Source organism: Dendropsophus ebraccatus, chromosome 6, assembly GCF_027789765.1.
Source record: "Dendropsophus ebraccatus isolate aDenEbr1 chromosome 6, aDenEbr1.pat, whole genome shotgun sequence".
Classification (NCBI taxonomy): Eukaryota; Metazoa; Chordata; class Amphibia; order Anura; family Hylidae; genus Dendropsophus; species Dendropsophus ebraccatus.
This window is the reverse complement of record NC_091459.1, coordinates 61,503,242-61,511,251: the sequence shown is the minus strand read 5'-3', so window position 1 is coordinate 61,511,251 and position 8,010 is coordinate 61,503,242. Positions and strand designations below refer to the sequence as shown.

The following is an 8,010-nucleotide window of genomic DNA, read 5'->3' as shown; positions in this document are numbered from 1 at the left end:
ACACTCTATGTTTCACATTATATAGCCTCCTAAACCCGATAGATACTATTGGAAAATTATAGCAGTAGACTCATATTTGCATAATAGACGCACAGCTGTCAGCACCAAGGGTGAGAATCGTAGGTAGCAGTTGAGAGGTCCCCTGTGCGGGGTGAGGATGGGTAGTGTTTTATCCTACCTAAGGGCCTGTTCACATTGAGTAAAACAGGTGGAAATTCAGAGTGGAATTCCTGCCACGGACTCCGCTCAGAATCCTGCCGGCCTTAGTGTATACAGCAATTTCTGTATATGCTCACTCCTGGTGTCCCCCTCCCTAACCACGTTAGAGGACATCTCCCACATGTTGCTTTTAGGTCTTATTCATACGTTCAGTGATTTTCAAGGTCCGTGGATTAAGTCCACTATTTATCTCCGTAATCGTGAAAAAGCATCCGTTTTGCATTCTTGTCCATGTTTTTCATAAATCTGTGTAAATCTTTTTAAATCACACTGATTACATCCGTGTTTTTCACTGATTGCATGGATGTCAGATCCGTGCAATCCATGAAAAACACTGATCTCATAGACTTCTGTGGGGGAATTTAAAAAAATTTCATTGTGCAGATGTTTTTCTGTTTCGCAACATATTTTATGGAAAAAAAAACTGTCATTGCATAGTACAGTTAGTGGTGCAAAAGAAAATAAGGGCTCATGTGGGTCTGTAGGTGAAAAAATACAACCGCTATGGCCCTTTAAACACAAGGAGAAAAAAAGAGTGCAAAAATGAAAATTGGTTCCGTCCTTAAGGGTTTAAAGCGACTCTGTTCCCACAATCTACCCCCCCCCCCCCCCCCAAAAGGCTTGTACCTTCAGATAGCTGCTTTTAATCCAAGATCTGTCCTGAGGTCCGCTCAACAGGTGATGCAGTTATTGTCCTAAAAAACAACTTTTAAACTTGCAGCCCCATGCCCAACGGCCGGGGCTTAGATTGTGTATGCATTAGGCTGGCACAACCTCTCTGTCCCTCCTCCCTGCCCTCCTTATCATTAGGAATGCTCCAGGCAGATTGTCTCCTATTCATCAGCTGTGAGCTGTGTGAATACTGAACATGGGCTCGATCGTTAAGGCACCTATGCAATGTTCAGACAGGAGAAAATTTTCCAGTGTCATTCCTAATGATGAAGGGGGTGGGGAGGAGGGGCAGAAGGGTGGTGCAAAGTTAGGGCACAGATATTCTAAGCCCCGGCCGTTGGGCATGGGGCTGCAAGTTTAAAAGTTGTTTTTTAGGACAATAACTGCATCACCTGCCAAACGGACCCTAGGACAGATCTTGAAATAAAAGCAGTTATCTTAAGCTACAAGCGGTTTGGGGGGGGTCAGATTGTGGGTACAGAGTCACTTTAGGTATAATCCAGGAATTTCTTGTTTGTTTTTTTTTTGTGCTAATTTTCCATTTAATTTGTTTCAAATTCTGACATCTTGCAGTTTCTATTCTCACCACTAGGCTCAAAAGTAAGTTGACACTTCCTGCTCTCTCTGATAAGTAGAAGGCTGCTGTAAAGTGATCTGTAGAGCATGACTGTGAAAGATGGCACCAGTGGATAATGAGAAATAGATGAAGCTCACAGCACAGCCTCACTCTGTGAAATGACCTTTTCAGAGATCAGAGTGTGCCCAGTAATGTTTCAGATTCATATAAGTAGGACAGGCCCTGGCCATTGCTGTCTATGTACATGTGGCTTGCTGTAAATGATTTTGAAAGAAGACTAGGCCATGGGCAGCCCTGCAGTTACTGATACAAAGTCAGTAGAGAGTCCAGCATCAGCTCTGTTAGGCCTGCAGATTACGAATTGCCTTAAATATTTAACTTTTCTAATAGTTAAAGCGTGGCTTTAAATGGGTATATATACAAGTGGTGCCTTTGTTTATGAGCATAATTCGTCTGGGACCATGCTTGTAATCCAAATCACTCTTAAAGAAAAGCAAATTGTCCCATAAGAAATCATTGAAATGCAAACAATCGGTTCTACACCCCAAAAATTATGATTTTTTTTTTTTTTTATTCTGAATATGTAAAACAAATTAAACATTTATAAACAGCTAAATGTTAGCTAAACTGTAACTTATACAGTAACTTATATCAGCATGTGGTGTATAATGTATAGTATAACACACATTACAAAGTTATACAACTTTGTAATGTATGTTATGTCTGAATGGCCCCCTTCCCCGTGTCCCACCACCCCCACCCTGTACCTGGTAGTGTGGTGCGCTATACATACCTGTCACGTGCCGACTCGTCTCCGATCTTCAGTCTGCGATGTCGTCTTTGGCCGAATCCCTCCGTCTGTCCTGAGTGCCGGCTGCCCTCTGCCGCGGCTGAGCAGCCGATGACGCGGCCGCGTCATCAGCTGCTCAGCCGCGATTGGCTGAGCCAAACTGTGCTCAGCCAGTCGCGGCTGAGCATCTGATGACGCTGAAGAGGGCAGCCGGCACTCAGGACGCTCTGAGGGTTTCGGCCCGGCCGTCCGAAGACGACGTCGCTGACTGAAGATCGGAGACGAGTCGGCACGTGACAGGTATGTATAGCGCACCACACTTCCGGGTACATGGGTGTGGGTGGTGGGACACGGGGAAGCGGGCCATTCACAGACATAACATTGTAATGTGTGTTGTTCTGTGAATAATTCTTTACCGCTGCACTACCCCTTTAATGTATATTGCAAAAAGTCTTATCATGACCTAAGCTAACTAAAACTGAATGGTCAAAATATTTTATAGTTGCGCTTTAAGCAAATCAATGTATTTGCAGATATGTTTTTATGTAATATAACTATGTATGTAAATAATAAAATGCTGCTTTAGGGCTCGTTCCCACTGAGCAAAAGCAGCTGAATTTCTGCGCTGAATCAGCGCTGAAATTTCAGCCGTTAAAATAGGTGCAGAGCTAATTTCCATTGTGTTGAATGGAATTCTGCTCTGCAGTTCACACAGTGAAATTTCTGCACTGAACTAATCCGCTTTCCGCCAGAAGAATGAACATGTTCATTCTTCCGCTAGCGGAAGCCTATACAAATCAATGGGGCTCTGATTTTCTGTTTCAGCGCGGAATACAAGCGTATTCAGCGCGGAATACAAGCGGAAATTACTCGCTGAATCAGCGCGGAAATGGGGAAAAGGGGGGGGGGGAGGATTCTAGTATATGTTCTGGTATAGTCTAGTTTACTCACCAAATACTCACTGAATTTCAGCGCTGAATGCATGCGGATTCAGCGCGGATTCCTCGAGTATTCCGCGCTGAATTTGTCAAGAGCTGATTATGAGCTGAACACTTTCCTAGCAGAATACGCAGGGATTCTGCTTACATTCTGCTTATATTCTGCTCGGAATTCAGCGTCAGTTGATTTCAGGCGGAAATATTTCCTTGCATAATCCGCTCCTTTTTGCTCTGTGTGAACGTAGCCTTAAAAAGAAATGTGCCTCTAGATGGAACTTCTACTGGATGAGCCTGAATATTCTACTGTAGAACTTACTAGTTTGGTCAAATTCCAGCCTTAACCCCTTCATGACCAAAATTAATTGATACACAGATGTCCAGGTCACATTGAAGTAATGTTCTTCGCTCTTTAAAGGGAGCCAATCATGCTAAAATTGGCCATAAAGCTAAGGAAGCATGCTGGTACATCACCCAGCACGCTTCCCAAACATACCCCTATAGCCTGCGTCCCCTGTACATATAGACCGCAAAGTTAGTTTAACAATCTCCCGCGCTGTATGCAAATTACCAGCTAAGTAGTCACGGTGGGCGTGTGGCTGGTCTTCTAGTCACGGTCCTAGGCGACTTCCGGCGCTGTAATCACGCTGGGCGTGTTGGAAAGCACCGCATGCTAAAGTAAGCTGGGGGGCCGGCATTGCACGTCTGCGACGCCGACATCTTTACTATGCTGCACATGCGCAGTACAGCGGGAGAAGTCACTGCTGTACTACACCGCTCAGGCGTAGATTGTGGCATTTAAGGGGTAAATGACAGGCAGCTGTGTGATAGAGGCTGCCTGTCATTGTCCCCAGCTTCTCTGTGTGGGGCTGATCATACTGAATCATGTATCCCTTCCCCCCCCATGCACTTAAAATCCCCTTTACAGCAGGAAAGTATAAATACATTCCTACTGCACAGGAAATCGGCAGTAGGAACACACACACATATACAGTAACTCAAATTAAAGGGGTACTCTGGCTCTAATCAAAAAAAAATAATCATAAACCGTTTTTACATTTACTATCCCTTTCGGAGTCTGTCTCTGTTAAATTTCCTAAAGGGGTTGTACACCAAAAAATTTTTTCTTCAAAATCAACTGCTGCCATAAAGTGCCAGAGATTTGTTATTTACTTCTATTATAAAATCTCAAGCCTTCCAGTACTTATCAGCTGCTGTATGCCCAACAGGAAATTGTATTATTTCCAGTCTGGAGAGCAGGAGAGGTTTTTTTATGGGGATTTGCTGCGGCTCTGGACAGTTCCTGACATGGACAGAGGAGGCAACAGAGAGCACTGTGTCAGACAGGAAAGAAAACACCACTTCCTGCAGGGCACACATCAGCTGATAAGTACTGGAAGACTTAAGATTTTTTAATAGAAGTGAATTACAAATCTCTGGCACTTTATGGCACCAGTTGATTTGAAAGAAAAAAAAAATTGGTGAACAACCCCTTTAAGGATATACTGTGCATGCTGCATCCCAAGTTAGAGCTGGTGTATAGCAAGGGTACTCAACAGCTTTTAGTAAAGGTGATGGGGATCGGCCCTGGTACTACTCCCCATCATGTGCTCATACTATGAGCACATGATGGGAGGAGTAGTACAATCTGTATGTTTCCCACAGCACCGAGCAGGGAGGTAGTTAGATGCACAGGCACCTCTCTTCCTCCCTGCTCGGTGCCGTCTATTTGGGGAGCAAGTGGTTCTTGTTACCCAAAATATTCCATGAATAAAGGATAGTGTCCTGTAACCACCCTAACACTACGTTACATACACTTCCATTGACAATACAGTTCCCTAGACTTCTACTTATAGTTCGCCCCCTGCTGGATGCGCCATCTGAATTACACCTCATTTGTGATGTGCATTTCCCATAATTAATGTACATTAGGAATTTGTCTAACTTAAGTAATAACATGTTAAAAATACTTTTGGCTGGAGTTGTCCTTTTAATGTGTGTGTGTGTGTGTGTATATCTTTCTATCTATATAATGTTTCCCAGAAAATAAGACTGTCCTATATTAACCCCTTAGCGACCCATGACGTATCTGATACGTCATGGTGCCGCTCTGGGTGTTCAGAGCGGGGTCCCGTGCAGCCGGGCAGTGCCTCTATTAGCCGGCGCGGGTCCCGTTGCCGCGCCGACTAATTAAGCCTCTAAGTGCAGCTGTCAAACCTGACAGCTGCACTTAGAGGCTTCAGACCTCACGTCCCTGGTGTCTAGTGGGACGGATCTCCCCCCCGCGATGCGATCGCGGGGGGGGGAGATCCATTCTTCTGCCCGTGCCGGGCCTCAGCGTCGGAATGACGCTGATTCCGGCTCGGCAATAGATTGCTATGGCCTGCAGCAGGCCATAGTAATCTATAACCGATCTAATCGATCTTTGCTGTGTATATACACAGCATTGATCTCTATGAGAGATCAGTGCTTTGTATATACAAGTCCCCCAGGGGGGCTTCTAGTTACAGTAAAAAAAAAAGTAAAAAAGTGTTTTCATTAATAAAAAATCCCCTCCCCTAATAAAAGTCCAAATCACCCCCCTTTTCCCATTTTATAAATATAAATAAATAAACATATTTAGTATCGCCGCGCGCGTAATTGCCCGAACTATTAATTAATCACATTCCTGATCTCGCACGGTAAACGGCGTCAGCGCAAAATTGTGCATTTTTGGTCGCATCAAATCCAGAAAAAATGTAATAAAAAACGATCAAAAAGTCGTATATGCGCAATCAAGGTACCGATAGAAAGAACACATCATGGCGCAAAAACTGACACCTCACACAGCCCCATAGACCAAAGGATAAAAGCGCTATAAGCCTGGGAATGGAGCGATTTTAAGGAACGTATATTTGTTAACAAGGGTTTGAATTTTTTACAGGCCATCCGATACAATATAAGTTATACATGTTATATATCATAGTAATCATAACGACTTGAGGAACATGCATAACAAGTCAGTTTTACCATAGGACGGTCGGCGTAAATGCAAAACTCCCCGAAATCAAAACAAATTCGTTTTTTTTTTTTTTTCAATTTGACAGCGCAAATGATTTTTTTCCGGTTTCGCAGCATATGTTATGGAAAAATAATGCCTGTCATTGCAAAGTACAATTGGTTTCGCAAAAAATAAGCGCTCATATACGTCTCTAGGTGAAAAAATGAAAGCGCTATGGACTTTTAAACTTAAAATGGAATAAGCAAAAGCGCAAAAACGAAAATAGGCTTTGACCTTAAGGGGTTAAAGGAGAAGTCCGGCGAAAATTATTTTTTTATATGTTATTACTGATGGAAAGTTATACAATTTTCTAATGTACATTAATTATGGGAAATGCTCCTATACTGCTATTTCCCTTAATTTAGTGTACCAGGAAGTGTTAGAATTCTCTCAGAAGCAGTGACGTCACGACGAAAGGTGAAATTCCTATGGAGTGTCCAGCAGGGGGCGCACTATATATATAAGTCAATGAGTACCATTGACTTCTATATATAGTGCGCCCCTGCTGGACACTCCATTGGAATTACAATGGATGTGTATGTAATGTAATATACAGTGTTTTTGATTGAATACATTTATGAAATACTTTGGGGAGCAAGTGTCCTTGCTCCCCAAAGTATTCCATAAATGTAAGCAATCAGTACATCACAGTAAGCCCGCCGCCCGCCGCTGTGGACTACTCTCCACTACTATTCTCCCCAACTGCTCATAGCAGGTGATGGGAGAGTAGTAGCCGGGTTATATGGCTGAGATCGCCGCCGCGATGCCGCGCAGAGGGAGCCGCTCATCACTGCAGCTCTCATCCCCCTCCGCTCCCCCCTCCTGTTGCTTCCTTACTCTATGTGATAGCTGACTTCCTGCCCGGCCGCCGGCACGTGTGAACGGAGAGCGGCGGCCGGGCAGGAAGTCAGCTATCACATAGAGTAAGGAAGCAGCAGGAGGGGGATGATAGCTGCAGTGATGAGCGGCTCCCCTGCGCGGCATCGCGGCGGCGATCTCAGCCATATAACCCGGCTACTACTCTCCCATCACCTGCACATGCTATGAGCAGGTGGGGAGAGTAGTAGTTGAGAGTAGTCCACAGCGGCGGCAGTGGCGGGCGTTCGGTAGCGGCGGGCGGCGGGCTTACTGTGATGTACTGATTGCTTACATTTATGGAATACTTTGGGGAGCAAGGACACTTGCTCCCCAAAGTATTTCATAAATGTATTCAATCAAAAACACTGTATATTACATTACATACACATCCATTGTAATTCCAATGGAGTGTCCAGCAGGGGCGCACTATATATAGAAGTCAATGGTACTCATTGACTTCTATATATAGTGCGCCCCCTGCTGGACACTCCATAGGAATTACACCTTTCGTCGTGACGTCACTGCTTCTGAGAGAATTCTAACACTTCCTGGTACACTAAATTAAGGGAAAAAGCAGTATAGGAGCATTTCCCATAATTAATGTACATTCGAAAATTGTATAACTTTCCATCAGTAATAACATATAAAAAAATAATTTTCGCCGGACTTCTCCTTTAATTTTTGCTCCCAAAGATGCATACAGTCTTATTTTCAGGATGTGTCTTATTTTTCCTTAAAGAATTCACACAAACATTAACAAAAGAAATTTAACATTTATTATATATTTAATATTATATACAGTGATCCCTCAAGTTACAAGGGCCTCAAGATAAAAATTTTTCAACATACAATGTAATAATAATAATAATTATTATTATTATTATTATTATTATTATTATTATTATTATTATTATTATTA

At 43.3% G+C, this 8,010-nt stretch overlaps 1 protein-coding gene across 4 annotated transcripts in view; it reads left to right on the top strand.

Annotated features, from left to right (window-relative positions):
* The window catches only part of TAB2 (TGF-beta activated kinase 1 (MAP3K7) binding protein 2), a 111,379-nt gene that overhangs the window by 41,435 nt on the left and 61,934 nt on the right, over window positions 1-8,010 (top strand). The gene's annotated exons all lie outside the window — the stretch shown is intronic.